This window comes from Microcaecilia unicolor, chromosome 2 (genome assembly GCF_901765095.1).
Source record: "Microcaecilia unicolor chromosome 2, aMicUni1.1, whole genome shotgun sequence".
Taxonomy (NCBI): Eukaryota; Metazoa; Chordata; class Amphibia; order Gymnophiona; family Siphonopidae; genus Microcaecilia; species Microcaecilia unicolor.
In genome coordinates this window covers 433,022,953-433,047,193 of record NC_044032.1, presented here as the reverse complement: position 1 = coordinate 433,047,193, position 24,241 = coordinate 433,022,953, and the positions used below count along the sequence as shown (strand labels likewise).

At 42.3% G+C, this 24,241-nt stretch overlaps 1 protein-coding gene across 1 annotated transcript in view; it reads left to right on the top strand.

Annotated features, from left to right (window-relative positions):
* Positions 1–24,241, top strand: part of LOC115462122 (collagen alpha-1(XXV) chain-like) — a 323,214-nt gene that overhangs the window by 139,081 nt on the left and 159,892 nt on the right. Inside the window, exons 6-7 of the mRNA XM_030192160.1 lie at positions 16,670–16,729; positions 20,382–20,498. The gene's annotated coding sequence lies outside the window, so the exon portion shown is untranslated. The remainder of the gene's footprint in view (positions 1–16,669; positions 16,730–20,381; positions 20,499–24,241) is intronic.

Sequence of the window (24,241 nt, the reverse complement as noted above, 5' to 3'; positions counted from 1 at the left end):
ATGTGTGCAACATCTTCTGTAATTACCTCTCATTAGGCAAACACAATTTAATTAATAGAACTATGCATAGAAGCCAGCCTTGTGAGTGCCAGAGGGTGCTGAGCACCCCAATATCGAGCAAGCTCCTTTATAGTGCCCAGGGAGGGGGTAATTTCTATTATGTTGGCTGCCCCCCAACTATTTGTCGTCATTGGACTATGTAGTCTGAGGATTATGCAAGTATCACGAGATACATGCCGTGTCAGTGCATTCATTTTCTTCTAATTGTGACTGTTTTTATTTTAGCAGAAATTTTATATTCCCATATATTTTTGATAATTTGACTTTTCTCCCATTAAATTGAATAATTGATGTCTATGTGAGTGGTTAGAGAATATTTAAATGAAGGATTATAGTGTTTAAAGTATAAGTATGCAATTTTTTGCTTCTTCCCCTTATTTCAAAGTGTCATCGCAGGGAAAACATAATCAAAATGGCTTTTTCACCCAATTCCAGCTGTTGATCAGGAGACTTACTTATTATATCCAAAAATGGATAATATGAGTCATGCATGTTTCAATGATGCTAATTGTATATTGTTTATCATTTATTCAAATTTGCTGTACCATTTGGCTTTAACAGATCACAGCAGTTTATAATACATGAAATATACAGTGTTATAAAATACATAGAAAATGAACACCAGGATGGCCAGGATGAACAGATGGATTCAGAAATGTTAAAGAAAATTAGGGACGCAAACAAACTGGGCAACACAATAATAATGGGTGATTTCAATTACCCTGATATTGACTGGGTAAATGTAACATCAGGGCACGCTAGGGAGGTAAAATTCCTTGACAAAAAATCAAGGACTGCTTTATGGAGCAGCTGGTACAGGAGTCGATGAGAGAAGGAAAAATTCTAGACCTAGTCCTTAGTGGAGCACATGATCTGGTGCAGGAAGTAATGGTACTGAGGCCGCTTGATAACAGTGATCATAATATGATCGGATTTGATATTAGCTTTGAAGTATACATAGGAAATCAAATATGTTAGCGTTTAACTTTAAAAAAGACTATGATAAAATGAGAAGAACGATGAAAAAAAAACTTAGAGGAGCGACCGCGAGGGTCAAAAATTTACATCAGGTATGGAAGCTGTTCAAAGACACCATCCTGGAAGCCCAGGCCAAATATATTCCACATATTAAAAAAGGAGTACGGAAGACCAAATGACAGCTGGCATGGTTAAAAAGTGAGTTTAAGGAAGCTATTAGAGCTAAAAGAAAATCCTTCAGAAAATGGAAGAAGGAACCAACTGAAAATAATAAGAAACATCATAAGGAATGTCAAGTCAACTGCAAAGCACTGATAAGGAAGGCTAAGAGGGACTTTGATAAAAAGATTGCGTTGGAGGCAAAAACACATAGTAAATTTTTTTTAGGTATATTAAAAGCAGAAAGCCAGCAAAAGAATCGGTTGGACCGCTAGATGACCGAGGGGTAAAAGGGGTGATCAGGGAAGACAAAGCCATAGTGGAGAGATTAAATGAATTCTTTGCTTCGGTCTTCACCAAAGATTTGGGAGAGATACTGGTGCCAGAAATGGTATTCGAAGCTGACGAGTCGGAAAAACTGAATGAATTCTCTATAAACCTGGAGGATGTAATGGGGCAGTTCTACAAATTGAAGAGTAGCAGATCTCCTGGACTGGATGGTATTCATCCCAGAGTACTGATAGAACTGAAAAATGAACTTGCGGAGCTATTGTTAGTAATATGTCATTTATCCTTAAAATTGAGTGTGGTACCGGAAGATTGGAGGGTGGCCAATGTAACGCTGATTTTTCAAAAAGGTTCCAGAGGAGAGCCAGGAAATTATAGACCGGTGAGTCTGATGTCGGTGCCGGGCAAAATGGTAGAGACTATTATTAAGAACAAAATTACAGAGCATATTCAAAAGCATGGATTAATGAGACAAAGTCAACATGGATTTAGTGAAGGGAAATCTTGCCTCATCAATCTACTACATTTCTTTGAAGGGGTGAACAAACATGTGGATAAAGGTGAGCCGGTTGATATTGTGTATCTGGATTTTCAGAAGGCGTTTGACAAAGTACCTCATGAAAGAGTCCAGAGGAAATTGGAGAGTCATGGGATAGGAGATAGTGTTCTATTGTGGATTAAAAACTGGTTAAAAGATAGAAAACAGAGAGTAGGGTTAAATGGTCAGTATTCTCAATGGAGAAGGGTAGTTAGTGGGGTTCCCTAGGGCTCTGTGCTAGGACCACTGCTTTTTAACATATTTATAAATGACCTAGAGATGGGAGTAACTAGTGAGGTAATTAAATTTGCTGATGACACAAAGTTATTCAAAGTGATTAAATCACGGGAGGATTGTGAAAAATTACAAGAGGACCTTTCGAGACTGGGAGACTGGGCGTCTAAATGGCAGATGACATTTAATGTGAGCAAGTGCAAAGTGATGCATGTGGGAAAGAGGAACCCGAATTATAGCTACGTCATGAAAGGTTCCACGTTAGGAGTCACAGACCAAGAAAGGGATCTAGGTGTCGTCGTTGATGATACGTTGAGACCTTCTGCTCAGTGTACTGCTGCTTCTAAGAAAGCAAATAGAATGTTAGGTATTTATTAGGAAAGGAATGGAAAACAAAAATGAGGATGTTATAATGCCTTTGTATCGCTCCATGGTGCGACCACTCCTTGAATATTGTGTTCAATTCTGGTCGCCGCATCTCAAAAAAGATATAGTGGAATTAGAAAAGGTACAGAGAAGGGTGACGAAAATGATAAAGGGAATGGGACGACTTCACTATGAGGAAAGGCTAAAGCGGCTAGGGCTCCTCAGCTTGGAGAAAAGGCGGCTGAGGGGAGATATGATAGAGGTCTATAAAATAATGAGTGGAGTTGAACGGGTAGATGTGAAGCGTCTGTTCACGCTTTCCAAAAATACTAGGACTAGGGGGCATGCGATGAAGCTACAATGTAGTAAATTTAAAACGAATGGGAGAAAAATTTTCTTCACTCAACGTGTAATTAAACTCTGGAATTCGTTGCCAGAGAATGTGGTAAAGGTGGTTAGCTTAGCGGAGTTTTAAAAAGGTTTGGACAGCTTCCTACAGGAAAAGTCCATAGACCGTTATTAAATGGACTTGGGGGAAATCCACTATTTCTGGGATAAGCAGTATAAAATATTTTGTACATTTTTGGGATCTTGCCGGGTATTTGTGACCTGGATTGGCCACTGTTGGAAACAGGATGCTGGGCTCAATGGACCTTTGGTCTTTCCCAGTATGGCAATACTTATGTACTTATACCCATTTGTATGTATATGGCGTGGTTACCTCCATGAGTATGGATACATATCCCTCTTCAGTGCAGTAACGGAAGGAGGTGTGTAGCATTTTGGAACAGGCAATCATTTACAACATTTCTTCTGTTGATTCCTGCCATTGGCAAATGAAAATGGCAGGACAGGTTCGCAAATGAAAGCTCCTCCTTCCAGCTCCACCATCCGACTCCTTCTTCCTGCACCCCTCCTCCTTTGCAAACCAGGCCTCTGTGGCCTCCTCCTTCAGGCCTACCTTAAGCATTGGTGGTCCAGCGGGGGACGTTAGGGCAGGAATGATGCCCACTCACTCCTGCCTATGATGTTGGCTGCTTTTATATGGTGACCACAATCTTTCAACCTAGTTTTGTGGTACCGGATGACTAGGATGAAAGAGCACAGCTGCCATAGTGGATGCTCCTGCCCCAACTTCCTCCACTGTAGCACCAATACTTAAGGCAGGCTTGGGGGCCCATGGGGAGTATGAGTTTCCACTAAGGGGAAGGTGAGGGGGGCAGGAAGAAATCCCGATGTGGGGGAAGGCATGGGGATGAGAGGCATAGGAAGCAGGCCTAGACATTTTTGTTTGTGTTATCTCCCATGACAGCCGGAGGGATGGGCAGACCCGGAACAAAATCCCCCCAAATGACATAGGAAATTATACGACACAAAAATTTCTGTGTGCCCATCCCTAGTAGTGCATTATAGTCATTTTGGGGGGCAGTATTGTAACTGGGTGCCCCCAATTAGCTGCCCAGAGGGCATACAGTAAGAGCTTATTCTATAAAGGAAAGCACGCGCTTATTTTCCATTATACAGTAACATAATAGCGTAGCCAGGCAATAACACACTAATTCTATAAACCATGTTCACAATTTGAGGGATAGGGAGAAATTTTGTAAATCATGCTCAACAATGGGTGCCAGAAAAGACTGACACTAAGCGCTGTTCTATAAAGGGCACACACCCTATCAAGACTAGCGCTTAGTGCTTCCGGTACCCGTACCCAGACTTATGCCTGCTGAAACCTGGCAAAAATCTCAGCACCCAAGTTGGGCAGAGAAACCCAGGCTGATATTCAGCAAAATGCGCTTCGAAAGTGCCAAACCCCTTCGAGAATAGTTGCATTGGCTCCCAATCAAAGAACAGATCACCTTCAAAATCTGCATCTTAGTCCACAAAATCATATACGGCGTAGTCCCAGGATACATGACAGACCTTATAGAGCTACCAATAAGAAACAAAGTCAAATCGTCTAGATCCTACCTAAACCTACACTACCCAAATTGGAAAGGACTGAAATACAAAACAACTTACGCATCTGGCTTCTCCTACATAAGCGCAAAACTATGGAATGGCCTCCCAAAAGCTGTGAAAACAATCCACGACCACCTGAACTTCAGGAAATCACTAAAAACCAACCTTTTCAAAAAGGCCTACCCCAATGACTCCACGTAACCCTCTTCACCCAGCAACATGGCATGACTATAATCATACTGGACAACACGCAATCTTCATCCCTTCCAACCCTCCATTTATACCTCATATGATCACTATACAACCTGTATTTGTTATCAACCGACTGAGCAAATGCTTTTGACGGTACTATGTAAGCCACATTGAGCCTGCAAATAGGTGGGAAAATGTGGGGTACAAATGCAATAAATAAATATTCTATCACACTGCACACAACATTTTGGAATGCCCATGACCCACCAATGGCCACAACTCTTTTTGGGTTGTACACCATGGGATTTAGGTGCCCAGCATTATAGAATAGTATGCAGCCAGATTCGTATGGAAATATTAATTTGTGTCAATTAATGTTAATAATTGGTTGTTAGCATTCAGTTATTTATGGCATTAACCAATTAAGTGGCATGCAACTCTCAGAAGCAGTCCCAAATTTGGACACCCAAATGTAGGCATCATATATAGAATCCAGGGGTTTGCGCACAATGAGGGAATAATCGAACGGTGCCGGCGAAATAGATTGCCGGCAATCTATTTTGGCGTGCCGCAAACAGCTGGCCGAACCGTATTATCGAAAAAGATGGCTGGCCATCTTTTCTTTCGATAATACAGTTTGGCCCGGCCAAATACCAGAGTTCGCCGGGTTTGAGATGGCCGGTTTTGTTTTTCAGCGATAATGGAAACTAAAAGCGGCCATCTGAATCCCGGCTAAATCCAAGGCATTTGCTCATGGGAGGAGCCAGCATTTGTAGTGCACTGGTCCCCCTGACATGCCAGGACACCAACCGGGCACCCTAGGGGGCACTTCTAAAAATTAAAACAAAATATAAAAATACCTCCCAGGTGCATAGCTCCCTTACTTTGGGTGCTGAGCCCCCCTAAATCCGCCCCAAACCCACTCCCCACAACTCTACACCATTACCATAGCCCTTATGGGTGAAGGGGGGCACCTACATGTGGGTACAGTGGGTTTTGGGGGAGTTTGGAGGGCTCAACACTTAGCACCACAAGTGTAACAGGTAGGGGGGGATGGACCTGGGTCTGCCTGAAGTGCACTGCACCCATTAAAAACTGCTCCAGGGACTTGCATACTGCTGTCAGGGAGCTGGGTATGACATTTGAGGCTGGCATACAGGCTGGCAAAAAAGGTTTTTACTTTTATTTTTTTAGTGTGGGTGGAGATTAGTGACCACTGGGGGAGTATGGGGAGGTCATCCCCCATTTCCTCCGGTGGGCATCTGGTGAGTTGGGGCACCTTTTTGAGGCTTGGTCGTGAAAATAGAAGGACCAAGTAAACCCGGCGAAATACTGATTAACACCGCTTTTTTTCCCATTATCCGCGAAAGCCGGTCATCTGGTAGCCACGCCCATGCCCGCCCATGTCCTGCCTTCGCTACAACGTCGACACGTCCCCTTGAACTTTCGCCAGCTCGGTGATGGGAAAGCGGCGATGGTATCAAAAAAGCAGCTTTGAATTATACCGATTTCGCCGCTTTTGAGAGATCGCCGGCCATCTCCCGATTTATGTCGGAAGATGCCCGGCGATCACTTTCGAAAATAAGCCTGAATGTATGCGCAAGTTATAGAATAGGACCAGTTATGCACATAAATTGTTAAATTAGCAGCTAATTAGCATTAACAACTGATATTTGGCTATAATTGGTGTTAATTGGTACTAATTTGCACTACATAGCTGCCCTTAGTCATTATTCTACAAATTGACCTCGCATACTCCAGAGCGCACAACTACAATGGGGGAGAGTGGACCTGGCAGAGGCATGGAAGCATCAGGCCTTATGCGTGCAGGTTATAGACATACTATTAACAGTTAGGAATGAGCACTTACACCAACCATCGAGCTAGAACAATTGCTTTCACCTAAAGTTAGACGTCTAACTGCGGCCTTCCACTAGTATTCTATGGCAATTACTTTGCGCTTAATGTGCATCATCCTACTGCCTAACGTTAGGTGACCTGTAGAAAATTACCCACTAATGTTTATGTGCTTGCACTTATGGTACCCATAAATGTGCGCTGACGTACGGCAGGGTATTCTGTAAGTTACACACAGAAATGGGAGCCCCCATGTCCCACTCATGCTCTGCCCCTGTGAACACTCGTTGCAAATGCAGGCTGTATAAGTTATGTGGGTATTTGCAGAATAGTGCTTAGGTGGCATGCTGGCATATATGCACACATATATGTACATATTTGCTAGTATGCTAAATATTTACATATGCAACGGGTGCATGAATGTGAGTATCTGGATTTATTTATTTATTTGTTTGTTTATTTATTTATTTATTTGTTACATTTGTATCCCACATTTTCCCACCTATTTGCAGACTCAATGTGGCTTACATAATACCGTAAAGGCATTCGCTAAGTTCGGTAGGGGACAAGTACAAAAGAAGTTATGGTGGTATAGGGAAGATAAGATTATAGATTATAGAATTGCCCCACTTATACAGTGGATAAGTTGTAGAAGGTGACAGTGCGCTAATGCCAACACAGCTGTGTTGGCATTGCCATGTGGCAGCCGCTAGTGCGGCTTATTAAACGGGGGGGGGGGGGGGGGTAGACTGTAAGCCTCCAGGAACAGGAAAATACCTGTTGTGCCTGAATGTAACTCACCTTCAGCTACTACAAATTAGGCTCAGTGGCCAGTGCTTCTACCCTTGTTGGTCTTTGTCAAAGAGTTGGATTTAGAAATTAGTTTAATTATTTGCTTTGATAAATGTATACTCGAAGAAAGTTGCATTGCTGTGCAGTAGGTATTTTCCTGCTTCCAAAGGCTCACAATTTAATGCCTTGATTTGCTAACAAACCAAAAGAAAAAAAAAGCAGATCAAAAAAGACTAAAAGTAGAACAAGAGGGTAACAGTTGTGGTTTATTACAAGGTTGCCCAACGTGGCCACGTTTCGCCCTCAGGCTGCGTCAGGGGTACAGAAAACTAACAGGGGTAAAAAGCAAAAGTGAACCCCTAAAAGTAGTCATACAACCAACTTACATAAGTGCTTCCCAAGCTTACTCAGCAGACTTCGCAATACCACTTTTGCTTTTTACCCCTATTAGTTTTTTGTACCCCTGAAGCAGCCTGAGGGCGAAACATGGCCACGTCAGATAACCTTGTAATAAACCACTTTTTCTGTTACCCTCTTGTTCTACTTTTTGTCTTTTTTGATCTGCTTTTTTTTTCTTTTAGTTTGCTATTTCGGTGGCAGATCTTTGCCTTTTTTTTGTTTTTGTTTGATTTATTAACATACATTATTACATACTACTGCAATTTAATGCGCGCTAATGCAGGTCCCACTGTTATTGGTGGGCCTATTCACTAACAACATGGGTTAAATCTCATTAGCATACTTCAGTGTGCAGTAAAGCGTATTAACACACATTAATAAACCTAGCCCGCAGTTTTCTATCTGAGGCAATGGAGGGTGATGTGACTTGTCTAAGACCACAGGGAGTGGCAGAGGATGAAGCCAGATTTGAACCCTGGCTTCTAAGGTTCAGTCGGCAGATAAAATCACTAGGCAACTTCCGCAACAAGAGAGTGTGTGTGTGTATCTGGAAAAAGTTTGTGGCTAGTTCTCTGCAAATGCCATCCCTTCGAGAGTACAGCTATGATGGAAAAATTCAGAATATTATTGCGTACATGAAGAGAATTTCTTCCTTTTGCTTTTTTTTTACTATATGAAAATATGCTTTTCTGCAGCCTGCAAAGATAGTTATTTACTCATTTAGAATTTGCTCATACATTTTTATTGATAAATCAAAACAAATTGCATTCCTTGTCCTCAGAGGGCTAGCAACTAAAGGGTCAATTTACCAAGTTGTGGTAAAGCAAATATCATACATTATCAGCAAATAATGTGGAAAAATCAGCAAATGGGTTGTCTGTTGATTTTCAATGGAATTTGCCTCATTCTGGAAAAAAGCAGGCAAGAAACATAGTAATGAGCTGTTGCATGCAAATGCTTTCAAATTTTACTCAAAGAATAATGCCACTTGTGTTAAACTTCGCAGGTCATGTTATTCTCAAGAGGTGTAGTTAACTTTTTTTTCAAGAACACTGGCAGGCTAACAACATGTCTGTCAATGCTCTCACAGCGCAATCTGCCTGCCTTCAGAGTTAAAGGCCATGTAGCTCATAGCCAATCAGGGTGATGGCTCCTTAATCCCTCAAATTCCTACTCCATCCCAAGTAGGCCCTCCAAAGAGTAATCATAAACCCCAACATCTATGACAATACTGATTGTTTCCCTCTCTTTTTCCCTGTTTTTGGAGATTTTATCACTCTCTTTTCTCATCCTATTGATAATTATAATACCTGTGCAAATCACTTAGATGGCTGTCCGACTGAACACTATATCAAATTTTTAATAAACTTAAATATCTCTTAAATCATGCTCTCTCAGTCTGGGGCCCTGCTAGATTTTTGTTACCCCTCTGAACCCCTGTTCCTCAAATAATAGTCCCCTGTCTCAATTGGTGAGAGTGTTGCCCAATTACTCCTGCCCTACTGGTACTGAAATTCAAAACAGCACCAGCTGACTAGTGGCAAACCTGATAGGGCATGCTTCAGAGGCAAAGTTACGAAGAGACCAGCCAGCACCATTTTGAACAAAGGAGTCAATATTCAATGGGACAGCCACAGCTGAAACACATCTGAAGAGATTATCTGGATTATATCTATAAGAAAACTTTCAACCTAGACTACTGAATATGTGGTTTTAATCAGATAAGTTATCCATTTAGGGCTAGATTCAATTAATGGCGCCCAGTTAGGCACTGGGATGATCTGTACTGAGTTAGTGTTCTGTAAAGGGCGCTCTGCCAGTGGCGTCTCTAGACATAAATATTTGGGGTGGCAACAGGGGGGCAAGCTAGGTATGTGGATGGGGGAAAGCTAGGTATGTGGGGGAGGGCCATGTTAAAGCAACATTTATATACATAACCCCCTTCCCCCCTCCACTTTTAAATTAGCATTCTTCTATGCATAAAAGAAGCCCTCCCCCCTCCAGCCTGTTTAAACTACCTGGTAAAACCATAGTAAGTGATGGCAGAAAAAGACCTGTACGGTCCATCCAGTCTGCCCAAGAAGATAAACTCATATGTGCTACTTTATATGTATACCTGACCTTGATTTGTATCTGCCATTTTCAGGGCCCAGACCGTAGAAGTCTGCCCAGCACTAGCCCCGCCTCCCAACCACAGCGCTGCCACCCAATCTCTGCTAAGCCTCTGAGGATCCATTGCTTCTGAACAGGATTCCTTTATGTATATCTCACACTTTTTTGAATTCCGTTACCATTTTCATCTCCACCACCTCCCTCAGGAGGGCATTCCAAGTATCCACCACTCTTTCCGTGAAAAAATACTTCCTGACATTTTTCTTGAGTCTGCCCCCCTTCAACCTCATTTCATGTCCTATAGTTCTACCACCTTTCCATCTCCAGAAAAGGTTCGTTTGCAGATTAATACCTTTCAAATATTTGAACGATACCATCATTATATAATTGATAGCATCATTCAACAAATTCTTCTATGTGGGCGTGAAGTTTGGATTCTCTACAGGATTAGTCAGAATTTCAATATAAATCTTGAAGCCCCAGTTCTGTTATCACAAACTCATATTCGCCAGCAATGAAACTACCCCCCCCCCCCCCTTTACAACTGGCCACACAACAAATATTCAAATTATGACAATCAACTCAGGAACAGCACGCGCTCCTTCCACTGCCGGGTACTTTCTTTAAAGTACATGGGTTTATGTTTGTGTGGTAACTCTACCGCAGTGCTTCTCAACACAGTCCTTGTGGCACACCCAGCCACTCAGGTTTTGGGGATATCTACAATGAGGATTCATGCGATAGGTCTGTATTCCAAGGAGGCATTGTATGAAAATCTCTCTCATGCATCGTTATTGTGGATGTCCCAAAAGCCCAGCTGGCTGGCTGTGCCCAGCACTGTTCTACCAGGAGCGGAGACCCCACTAGTCTTTTATTTTTCAAACAGGCCAGACGCTTTGAAAAATAACACAAAACCTTGCAAAAAGCACTCAAAATCTACATAGGAAACTTACCAAACCATAATAGCCTTAACCCACCTATGAAGACAGGCCCTGGAGCATCAAAATAACTGCTATTGGGAAACTGGAACAAGATAGACTGTTATAGATTCTTACACAAACACCACATGCCAGCAGAATATTTCACCTCAGTTGCAGAGGCCAAACATGATTCTCACCTGATACAAAACATGCAGACAAAATCTGAAATGGAGACAAAAACTGAAAGCAGAGATACCAGAACCTGCATACCGTGCAACACCAGAGAAATAGAAAGAAATGCATGTCCTCCTGTACGGTGCAAAATAAAGCCGACAGATGTAAACTCTCAACACCGACATAATTCATTCATTAAACTGAAAATAAAAAGTAAAAAGTCTTGATCCCGCACCGGCTCTAACAACCGGCTCCAGCACACCACTGCACGTCCTGTCCCCGCATAGGCGGGACGCACTGTAGCAGAGGGAAAGCTTCCAGGGTCACCTAAGGCAGTGTGTTTACCTCACTGAGGTTGCAGGCGGCCTGGAAGATTGAAGGAGGCAGCGGTGCAGGCAGAGGGAAGGGAGAGACTGGTACTAGAACCTGCAGGAGGAGGGAGGTTGGGATGCCCAACAGGCAGCTCGTCTGGGGAGGCAATGCCCCCTCCCCCCAAACTACGCCCATGTCCTTTGTTATTAAACAGCAAGTTAAACCAGATCAGCATCTATATGAGAAGATCTATGTTCTTAATTTCCGTCTGTTTTATCACAAGGAATTTATAGTAGATAGTTTATCAATAGAAATCAAACACGGCTACCACACTCCTCTACTAGTAGATAGTTGAAACTAAGCATGCTACATTGATTCTAATTCATTACAAACATGATGAGTTTTTCTGTAGATATTTAGGTTGAAAATTGATGACTGACTGTATGTATAATTGAATAATAGGTAAAGACAAATGTGATTTACAGGGGCAGAGGGGAGGAAAGGCTATATAGAGGCTTAATGCCTCTGTCTCAGAGGGAGGGATACAACAGATTACCCATAAGGATTAGAGGTCTCTAAAGATGACCAGTAGAGTAAAAAATTGCATGTTTGGCTAGGGATACAGCCAGGAAGATCTCAATGAGAGTGGAGAGAATATGCCACGTGCAACATTCAAACTGTTTGGGCAGAAAATTGTTATACCTCCATATTTGCAAGTAATAAGAATCTGATATCGTTCTTGTTCTACCAAAATGTAAAAGTGTGTAGCTCACACCGTGCGATAAGTTATAGACAAAATTAAACCTTCATGTAGCAGTCTCACTGGGATGTCTCTTGTACCAGTCTGTGTGTCTTTTTTTTTAAACCTGAAGATAACAGGTCAGTAGGCTGAGTGTCACAGTTATGTGGGCTGCTTACACGCTCAGAAACTTTGCAGCAAAAATGTCATTGGGTTTGTGAAATTAACTGCAAGGCATCCATATTCCACCATTTACTATGACCAGAATTTGTACAGGTTTTTTTTTGTTACATTTGTACCCTGCGCTTTCCCACTCATGGCAGGCTCAATGTGGCATACATGGGGCAATGGAGGGTTAAGTGACTTGCCCAGAGTCACAAGGAGCTGCCTGTGCCTGAAGTGGGAATTGAACTCAGTTCCTCAGTTCCCCAGGACCAGCGTCCCTCGCCCTAACCACTAGGCCCAGGGCTGGTCTTAGGCAGAGGCGACCGAGGCGGCCGCATAGGGCCCCGCGCTTAAGGGGGCCCCGCGCGGCACGCCTCAACTCTGCCTCTCCGAGTCGACCCGGCTGCTCTGCTCGCATGATCCATTAATATGTGATCCGATCCCGCCCACTGCTCGCTCCGGACCGGACCGGACCGTGAATGGAGATCATCGCTCTGACACTCGCTCCCGCCTCCCCCCCCGCTCCCCCCGCTGAGCCCGCCGACAACACTTCTTCCTTTGTTCTGTTTCTGAGTGCAGGACGTCAGACTCAGAAACAGAACAAAAAAAGAAAAGGACCTCAGCTGGCGGGGGTTGGGGTCCCCCGCCAGCAAAGGTAGGCGATGGCGGGTTGGCGGTGGGAGGGGGGTCGAGAGGGTCATCGGCAGGGGGGGTCCAGGACTAAATCTATGGGGGCCCAGGCCCCCATGGCCCCACGTAGCTACACCCCTGCTATGCACGGAGGGGGCAACGGTGTAAGTGAATGCCTCTTTTTAGGTGTCCCAATGCCACGTGGTGAGAATCTGGGTGCCCAGATTCTTTTATAGAATATTACCTTATCTATTGAAAATGTGATAGTGAAAGAACACCTCCCACTGGCAGCACTGTAGGTGGAGGACTCCAGCTCAGCTTAGAGGAAACAGTGGCAGATGCCTAAATGTAGCAAAGGCACGCATTACTTACTGTATACTGTAAGTTGCATGCGTAAGTGGCAGCCCTGCCCATGCTCCGGCCATGTGAACTCTACCCCTTGCAGGTACATGCTATGCCACTTATGAGTATGAATCAGAGAAAATATTTCTTCGCTCAACGTGTAGTTAAACTCTGGAATTCGTTGCCAGAGAATGTGGTAAAAGCAGTTAGCTTAGCGGGGTTTAAAAAAGGTTTGGCTAGCTTCCTAAAAGAAAAGCCCATAGGCCATTATTAAAATGGACTTGGGGAAAATCCTCTGCTTATTTCTAGGATAAGCCTCATACTATCACGGGGATAACTTCTATTATACACCCACCTTCCGGGTGAAACCCTTTTCGTGACTTCTTGAGTCACGAAAAAGGGTTTCACCCGGAAGGTGGGTGTATAATAGAAATTATCCCCATGACAGTATGAGACTTTCCCCTTAAAAAAACACGCAAATAAAAGCACATTAGTTGTGCACTCAAATATTAACTCTCTACCATTCTGTATTGAATTTGCTGCAGACTATCATAGATTAGTGTTGCAACTTGTTTACCAGTATTTCTAGGATAAGCAGCATAAAATGTATTGTACTGTTTTGGGTCTTGCCAGGTACTTGTGACCTGGATTGGCCACTGTTGGAAACAGGATACTGGACTTGATGGACCCTTGGTCTGTCCCAGTATGGCAACACTTATGTACTTATGCTTACCCCCTAACTCTATAAAAGTTGCCAAAAAATGAATAATGCGCTAATTAGCGCCAATAAATGGCTTTTTTAAGAAGCACCTATTGGCACTAACTAGATTTAATTGGGATTTACACACGTAAATTTAGACATGGGATCCGTCCCTAAATTTTATGCATGAGTTTTAAAAAGGGGCATGGAAATAGGAGAGTCATGTGCAGAACAGGGGAGTTCCTAGCATTTACGCGCTTTGTTTTAGAATAATGGTGATAAACGCCCAATTTAGGCACGTTAATGTACACCATGTTTCAGTTGGTGCAAATGGCCACACCTCAAGTTAGCCGCGATTCCTGGGCATAAGCACTATTCTATAAATTGCAACTAATTTTAAGAGCATCTTATTGAACAGCGCTTTTTTCAACACCATATATAGAATTCACCCCTTATGGCACAGAAATGAAAGCATCCTGTTGTAGAATTCCCCGAAGACTTTATACAAGTAGTCAGCATGCCATATTTTTTAAGCAAGTATGCTTGCATACAACTATAAGAGCCTGTTTCCTCTTGTAAAACATGCATTAAACTTGGAAAGAGCTTTTCAAAATTAGCCAGTTTGTGTAAAACAAACCAAATGAACATTGTTCCCTCCTTCTATAACAGGATGCCTACATTTAATTGCTATATGCTCACCGAACTATCTAGAATACAAGCATTTACACGGGTGAATGTACACGTCTGCACACATACGTGATAGCTGAGCACTCAGCAGAATTGTATCTTATGCTCAGATTCTATATAGGTTGACCAAAGTTTGGCGCTGAATTTTGGGTGTGGATCCCAGATTCACGCACAAAGTAATTGGCTACATTGATGCTAACAGTCAACAGTTGGTGTTAACAGACACTTCTTTGGCAGTAATTAGGAGTTATGTGGAGTGGAGGAGTGGCCTAGTGGTTAGCACACCAGTCTTGCAATCCAGAGGTGGCCTGTTCAAATCCCACTGCTGCTCCTTGTGATCTTGGGCAAGTCACTTAACCCTCTATTGCCTCAGGTACAAACTTAGATTGTGAGCCCTCCTGAGACAGAGAAATATCCAGTGTACTTGCATGTAACTCACCTTGAGCTACTACTGAAAAAGGTGTGAGCAAAATGGAAATAAAAAACAAAATGTTTTGATCTGTCCTACGCCCTGTTGTATAACATGCACACCTAAATTTCACAGCATCAATTCCAAGTTGGGCATGGCCATGAGAGGAGCAGGTCAGGGGTGTTCCCAGAATTTAGGTGCGCTTGTATGGCATACCTGCATTTGCACAGCTAACTGCCATTAGTTGGGTGTGAGCGTTTACACTAGCCTTTGGAAGGCATAAATGCTCGTGCCTGAAATTAGGCATGTAATAAGCACAAAGGGGCCCTTTTGCTAAGCTGTGGTAAAAAGGGCCCTGCACTAGTTTTTGCCACACGCTGAGGCTCTTTTTTCCGCAGTGGGTAAAAAGGCAGAAAAAAAAAAAGAAATGGCCATGCGATAGGATTTCATTTACCGCATGGCATTGCAGGAGGGAGCGCTTCCCGCCACCCACTGAGGTGGTAAGGGCTCCCGCACTATCCCAGCGGTAACCGGGTAGCATGGCACTGCCTGATTACCACCGGGTTAGCATCTGTGGAAATAGTTTTCAAATACTTCTGCTAGGACCGGAAATGCCGCATGCAGAGACAGAACTACTGCCAGCGCCTGTGTTGGGCCGGCAGTAGCTCCAGATTGGCATGTGGTGGGGCTTACTGCCTCTTTATAAAAGGGCCCCTAAGCTAGTATTCTGGAAAGGCTGTTCTGCATGGAATGACCTTTATAGAATACTAGCTTAGGATGGATTAAACCAGTGCCTAACGTCAGGCACCATTTATTGAACCTGCCTCCTAGTATATAAAAGCAAAAGAGGCATTTATGTGCGTGAAGCATGAGTGGGACACCCACTTCCATAACTTGGAGAATACTGTACATTACACACTAGAGTGCTGCATTTAGGTTCATACAATTACATCTGCTATCAACGTGGCATAGGTGGGTGCACCTAAGTGTGGGTGCATACAGTATATCTTGATTTATGCTGGTATTCTGTAAAGGAATCTTGATACCCAGATGCCATTCTAGAATTAGCACTTAGCAAGTTGCATCTAGGTGTCTAATTTTGGCAGTGGCATACCGAGGGCGGGGCGGTGGTTAGTCCTCCCCGGGTGCATGCTGCAGAAGGGGTGCAGGGAGCAGCTGCGCAACTGTCGGCTCCACCGGTTCCCTGCTCCCTCTGCTGTTACTTCCTGTTCCACGGCAGAGGAAGCAGGGATCCTGTGGAACCGATGGCTGCGTGGCTGCTCCCCAGCACCCCTGCAGGTAAGAAGAATGCACCCGGGGGGGGGGCTTGGAGGTGATGCGCCAGAGGGATGATGGTGATTCACTGGGGGGATGCTACACCCCGGGGGGGGGGGGGTGTTGTGCTGCACCCAGGGGGACGGACAACACTGCACCCAGGGGAGAGGGTACACAGCGGCGAACTGCCCTGGGTGGCAGCCGACCAAGAAACACCACTGAATTTTGGTGCCCAATTACAGAAGTGCCCCTTGAGGGTAGGCAAAGCCGTGATCTGTTGTAGACATTTTTGTTTGCCACGTTAGTCCATAGTGACCTGTGTCTGTGCTGTTTGTGCTGTGCTGTTCTGTTTCGGTGCTATGTTGTGTTGTGTCCCCAGGGTCTTCCAGGCTTCCCCACAGTGGCTGCTCTCCATAGCAATCAGATCCTCACTGTCAAGGTTTGTGGTTGACATGTGCACACATGCAGTCAGATCTCTTAGCAGCATATGTGTGGATGAACATGCACATTAATTGTTTGATCAGATAAAACATTTCATATATAAGTTAGACGTATCCACTCATGATTGCACAGAAATAATGGTGCTTGAATAAGAAAATCTGTTCTCCCAGTAAAGTCAAAAGTGTTAAGGTGTGTGATCACAGATTCTGGTTTATGTTCAATTGTGTGCTAATGTATCCTGTTTCAGTGTATTTACAAATGCAGAGTGGAATTACAGATAATTAGACAATTATCCAAATATTTCTGCCTTTCCATATAATGGTACGCATGTTTATGCCACACTGTGCTGCTTGGAAAGTTTGACTATAACACTAACTGGTGCTTTATCTTCAGAATCTGTGCATATAGGTCTTCATGTGAAAACCTTGTGGAGCATTTGCCAATCACGTGTAAAAAATTTATTTGTAGCTTCACTTATACAAAACGCTTCCGTTTTTAGGTTTTAACAGATAAACATCAATAAAACATCCCTGATGCCCAAACAAATAGATGTTTATTGGATAAGCACTGGAAAAGCCATACTTCACCAAATATTCTTTTACCCTTCCCCTTGTCTCCCTTGGATTCTCCACCCTGTTCTTTACTGAAGGCTCCTTGGCTGACAAAGCAGAAAAGCTACACATCAATATTAGCTGTGTGGTGAAAATACTAATCACATCCAATTTCTTTGTACCCTAAAGAACCACTAATTATCTAGGATTCAAAGACCTAAATTTACAATTTGTTTAACACCTAAAGACAGAAGCCCTAGTTATAAATGACAGAACGTTGTGTTGAAGTTATCAATAATCTGTTTTGAAGGTGAAGCACAGATTCTCTGCCAGATTAAAGCAACAGTTCAAATGATATGTTAGTTATTAAAACTCTAATGTTTATATCTCTATTTCTTTCTTGGGGGCGTTCTGATGTCTGTCCTTCAATTCTCTCACCTTTGAACTTCAACCTTTGACTTCACCTGACTGATCAGATGGTGTTTCCTAAGATCAATCATGGCTTTCTCTCTGCTGATCAGCAGCTCATTAAACGCCGGCTCATTAAGGTAGTGCTTGATCTCACAGGTGCCTGCTCTTTCCTTGCTCAAGATTATTGCTCTGTGCTGTACCTTGTACGATATGTTTTGCTATATCTCCTCTTTGGAATGTTTCTGCAATCTGTACGTTCTCTAGAGGGCATGCACCTTTTGATAAAACGGAAAAATAGAAGTAAGCCTAAGATATGTTAAATATTCCTGTTTTAATTTTAATTAGGGCTATGCTGACTATACTAGTTGGCTTTTTATTTGGTTGCATGATGACGTGCAGACTGTTTAGTTCAGTCATAGAAGTAGATGGTTTATTTGAAAAATATAATATAAAGCTGCATCTAAATTCTGTTGATTTTTTAAACTAAAAAAATGAGAAATCTGACTTTGTTACAATACCAATATTTTCGAGTCAGTACAAAAACTCTTATTCCTGAACTTCTGTTGTTTTGTTCTGACCTTCATTTGCAATGATTCTTTGGCTACCATCAAGGTATTAAAACTTGGCCCAGCCCTAATGTTAAAAACAGTGACAAAGCAGAACCAGTAGCAAGAATGGAGATCTTCAACATAGATGAACAATTTGGAGGAGTTGACATGGAGCAGCATTACACTTATTGAGATGCTGTGTTTAAGTAATTTTATCTTAGATATACTGATCCCCTTGCAAAAAGAGAAAAGTCTCTTAATGTGGTCATATTTTGATTATAATCCTTGTCTATCAACGTGACACCGCACTGAAATTTCTTTAGACTTTGTAAGCTCTGCATCTTTTTTTGTTTTAAATGGTTCTTTTTATGAATTTTAGAAATTCATTAAAATGATGTAATATCTATTATGATGTGGCTATGGATTACGGTTTTTTTGTTTTTGATTTGTTATTTGATCTGTAGTGGAGCCTGTATTTAAAGAGAAATAAAATATCTTTTAACTTTTATGTTTATCAGGTTTTTATTTTGAGACATAAATGCTGCAATGTCTAACAAAAAATTCTATATATGTAGTATCACATTTTTTGGTTAACCAACAATTTTTTAAAAAGTTTTAAATCCTGCTGTCAATCTTTCACAGCATGGGAAGACGTGTTTAAATTTAAAGCACATGTGTGACATTTTCTGAGTTTGGGTAGGGAGCTCTGTTAGTGGTTTTGTAGCAAATATAAGTATATTCTAAGACATGTTTTTCATGACTTTTTTCTCTAAAGCCCTCTAGAGATATGGGTATTCTGGTGTATTTGCCTTTTCTTCATGTTGTATATTTCTCCAATTGATTTTAAGTATCATTGTTCTCCTCTTTGTTGTCTTCTGTGTATATTACAACTTAACCACTGTTGGCTGGTAAAGATTTGTATTTTTTATTCTTATTTTCACAAATCATTTTACAAAAAGTTGATAAGTATAAATTATTTGCACTTTTTAATAAGTTAACATGGAATGTTGTTGCTAATTGTTTTTCTGCCAGGTACTTGTGACCTGGATTGGCCATTGTTGGAAGCAGGCTAATGGGCTAGATGGACCATTGGTCTGACACAGTATGGCTATTCTTATGGTCTTGTGTTCTTATTTTTAAAGCTATTTGAAATTATCTTATTTTTTTCTGTCATTTTTTAAATATATTTTTTCATTTACTCTAGACCCCTGATGTAGGCGTGTAGCCAAAACATGGCCCATGTCCGATTTTTCAAATAAACATATTCACCTAGGATGAAGTCTCCATTCTTCTGGCCATCTCTGCTTTGTTACTGTTTGCTCATATTTGCATAGCTTGACCCTTTTCCTATGCCACAGTCCTATTGTCAACCAATATTTTTTAATAATCTAGTAATACATTAAAAAAAAAATCCTAGGTATACTATAATATGTCATTTTGGGGTCCTTTTACTAAGCCATGGTAAAAAGGGGCCTGTGGTAGTGTGAGCATGTCTTTTGGGCATGTGCTGGGCCATTTTTTACCGCGTCTAGGAAAAAGGGCCTTTTTTTAAGGGGCATTAAAATTGAAACCAGCGCACATCCATTTTCAGCCTGAGACCTTACCATCACCCATTGGCCTAGCGGTAAGGTCTCACACGCTACCCGCACGGTAAGCATGCAGCGTGTGCCAACTGCTGTTTACTGCCCGGTAAGTAGCCCATGGTAGAAAATATAAAATTACTTTCTACCGTGGGATTCGGCACGTGCCAAATTCAGAATTACCGCCTGGCTCACGCACTAGCCGGGCAGTAGTGCTGATTTGGCGTGCACTGTGCCTGCGTTGGCCCACCTGTGCCTTTCTAAAAGGGCCTCTTTATTTGGGAAGAAGTCATTCAATATGCAACTGTTGTAGATGCTAAGTGCAAGGCCTGTCTGGTTAAGACAGCCTTGTTATTATTAACACATTTGTTAGAAACAGGCTGCTGGTACTGGCAGGGGTGTCACTGGTACATCGAGTATGGATACAATAATCTCTTTGCATAGCCTAGATACCCTTCCCGTGCAAAGTATAAGTAAGACCGGGGAAAACTGTTGAAGGAAAGCTACTATTTGTAATCAATGCACTTGTACTAATTACATGTTTGTTGGCTCTTCTTAAGGGGGATCAGGGACAAGCTGGGCCACCTGGACCTCCAGGACCCCCTGGCCCACCAGGACCTAGAGGCCCCCCAGGTGACACTGGTAAAGACGGTCCCAGAGGATTGTCTGGAGCACTGGTAAGTTGTCCTGTTTCTATGTTATTTATTTTTTTCTTCCTGGACTGTACATTATTCCCATTGGCTTTCATGATAGTAGCTCAGTTTAAGGTAGAGCTGCAATTCTGAAGTAGGCTGTGAAAACTATACAGCTGTTTATAGCTATTCTGCAGGCAGTTTTAGATTCTTTAATTTGTAATTTGTCTATTTGTAGTTTGTATTTCTTATCTTTTTATTACTTTTTATTTTTTAATTTATTTAGGGCTGCTGTTCAAACTGATTTATTGTAATTTTTAATCATGATCACTGTGTATCATCTGAACACTGTGACCCACATAGAAATATTTGTGCTAATTGCAGGATATAATTCCTGTGTGAAGTAAAGTGAAGATTGAAGGCTCTGTTTACTAAACCGCAGTGTAGGCATGCTAACTTTTTAGCACGCTCTAAAAATTAGTGAGCGCTAACACTGAAGACACCCATAGGAATATGTGGGTGTCTCTAGCATTAGTGCACGCTAAAGTTAGTCGCCTACAGCGTGGCTTAGTAAATAAGGCCCTAAAATTTGTAATTGTGATTAATTGCGTGATTAAAAGTATGTTATTTATTAAGGGCCCTGTTTACTTAGCTGCGATGTAAGTGTGCAAACCTTTTAGTGCGTGTGAAAAATTAACATGTGCTAACAATAGAGACACCCATAGGAATATAATGGGTGTCTCTATCGTTAGTGCGTGCTAATTTTTAGCATGTGCTAAAAAGTTTGCACGCCTACAGCGTGGCTTAGTAAACAGGGCCTTATACTTTTTTTTCCCACTGCAGCTCCTTGTGACTCTGAGCAATGAAAGATTGTGACATGCCTAGAGTCACAAGGAACTGCAGTGGGGAAACCCCCCCATATCTTTAATCGAAATACAGCCTTAATTAAAGGGAACAATATCGAGAACAATGAAAATGATGTTATCAGATTCTATATCAAGAATTTCTAGACAAATTAACAAGATATATCTTTAGAATAAAGCTTTGAAATACCCACTACGGCAGCTGCACATTCATCAATGGCCCGCACTAAAATATTTGGCCTCCTTTTTCTCCCCATTATAATTACTTAGGATCCAAATTTACATTATGTAATTAACCAGAGTTAAATTTAGAATGTGCATTAGATACTATGACAGGGGCTGCACAGAACTTCCCCATGGGCAGTTTGACATACCTGCCTTATATCATGCCAAAACATAATGTTAAGTACAAGAGCAGAGTTTTAGGACACTGTGCAATTTTCAGACCAGTGTAAAAGAGTATCTGTACTCCTCTGTGAGAGTAATGAACAAGAAACACAAATAATGTAATTATTTTTTTTTTAATTCTCACTGACTTGCAGTACCAAGAATTTTATCTAATTAGGAAGCAATCTAATGATAGAGTAGGGTGATTACCTAACACATTCAAAGGATAGCATTGCTGTTAAAAACAAAATAGGAGAAGCAGTTTTTAAAATCACGAGGATTGTCCATAATTTCGTCTGTAGCCTTGGACAGGAAGTAGCTCGTACTCGAGCAGGCCTAAGGACACCAGGAAAGAGCTGCATAACTTGCCTAATACTCCTGGCTCACCAAAGAGAAGAGGAACAAATTAAAAAGTAGCAATGGTTAAAAAGTCAAAGCTCCAGAGTTACTCACACATCAGTAGATTAATGTAGGCCCTCTGAAGAGAAAAATTAGGACACATAATAACAGCAGGATAGATATTCAGCCGGCAGCGGTCAGTGGCTTCATGCCTTAATATTCAATGCCGAGTTATGTATGGGCATCGACAATGAATATCTGGTCTTACAGGGTGAGATTAAACATAGCTAGTAAAGTGCAATATTCAACTCATAACTGGCTATGATCAACCACATAAAGATAGGACTGTGTTTTGTGAGGTCCTTTTTATGCGGTTATCCTACCCAGCTGAAGGGCCCTTTTACTAAGGCTTGTAAGCGCCTATGCGCGTCCAATGCACGTCAAATTGGCACTACCACCCTGCTACCGTGTGCCCTTGGTGGTAATTCCATTTTTGACGCGTGCCCAAAACATACGGTAGAAATGTTTTTCTATTTTCTACCGCGTGGCACTTACCCGCGGTAATCAGCAGTTTATGTACGTTGAACACTTAACGCCCGGTTAGTGCGAGAGATCTTACCGCTAAGTCAATGGGTGGCAGTAAAGTCTCAGGCTAAAAATGGACATGCGCTGGTTTAAATTTTGCCGCACGTCCATTTTCCGGCACAAAAAAAGTGCCTTTTTTCCAGGCACGCTGAGGAAATGGACCAGCGCTTCTTCAAAACATGTGTCTACATCAGCGCAGGCCACTTTTACGTGCACCTTAGTAAAAGGGCCCCTAAGTCTTGACTCCACCCCAGAACGCCCACAAAGTAGCCGGTTTTGGCTTAGGTGATAACCAGGCATTTTCAGCGTCACTATCTACTTAGGCGATACTGAATATGGCCGGTTAATCTCAGACAAGTTATTTAAATAACCAGAAACCATTTATGGCCTTTTAAATCTCTTTGAATATTGATCCCAACAATTGTAAAAGTAACAATGATATATCTAGAACAAATATGAATAGGAGATGTCGGGATATTCATTGGACAAAGCAAGCCTGGAAAACGTGCATAGAGCAGTCACAGTTACAATACTAATGTCAACAGTCAAGCATGGGGTGGCTGGAAGATTAAGGGACAACCTCAGTAATTTGAGTAGCCATAGTAAAACAGTCAAAGCTGCAGATAGCATGAGTGCACTTAACATCCCCAGAAGAGGCTTCCAGTAGGCAGTTACTGCAGCCCACTGCATAAAAAATACAGTTCCCCCAATTTACATCTAGAACCTCCCAACCATGCCCCCCATGATACTCAAGACCTTCCCACAACACAGTGATGTTTCAGACTCCTCTCCCACCCCCCTGGTTATTCTCCAGAACTCTATTCAACTCCTCTGACGAGGTTTCCAAATCCTCCTAATCCCCTGCTCTTTATTTGGCAACTTAACCCTTAGCAGTAGTACTGCAAAACTACCACTAGTGGTCAGATAACGCTATTTTGCATCTGGGCTGGTGACAAGGCAGGTACATTTTCTTTTCTTTTTTTTCTTTTCATTTATTTCAATATATATTCAACTTTTGTCAAAAATGGAGTACAAAATAAACATGTGTGCTTCACTCCTGTTCCCCCACTAACCTACCAGGTCACCCCCAGTAAGTGAGAATTAGGAGGTGTGTAGCATCATCAAGGGGGCGTGACGGTTGTGATGCAGATGAGGAATCTGTTTTTTATAGAGTGGCCTGCAGTAAATGCTTCCAGATATTGTGCATGCACGTACTGTGCTCTCTGCTGATGCTTTTACAGAGCAGTAAACGTCTATGCTGTGGGGTAACTGCAGGGCAGATGCTGGACACACCGCCAAACATTACAGTACAGGCTTTGCACTTATCGCATTGTAATTTTTGCATCTAATGTGCAGTAAGTGGAAAATGTTACTACATTTTAGTAAACAGGCCTCTCGGTAACTAAGGGCCCCCTTTACCAAGCTGCAGTAAAAGGAGCCTTGCGGTGACGTCAACGTGTGGATTTTCTGCGTGCTCTGGCCCCTTTTACTGCAGTAGGTAAAAGCAGAAAAAAGGAAATGGCTGTGCGGTAAGTACACACTTGCCGTGTGGCCATTTCCTGGGGGAGTCCTTACCGCCTCCAAGGGCTCCTGCGTTAACTCAGCAGTAGCCAG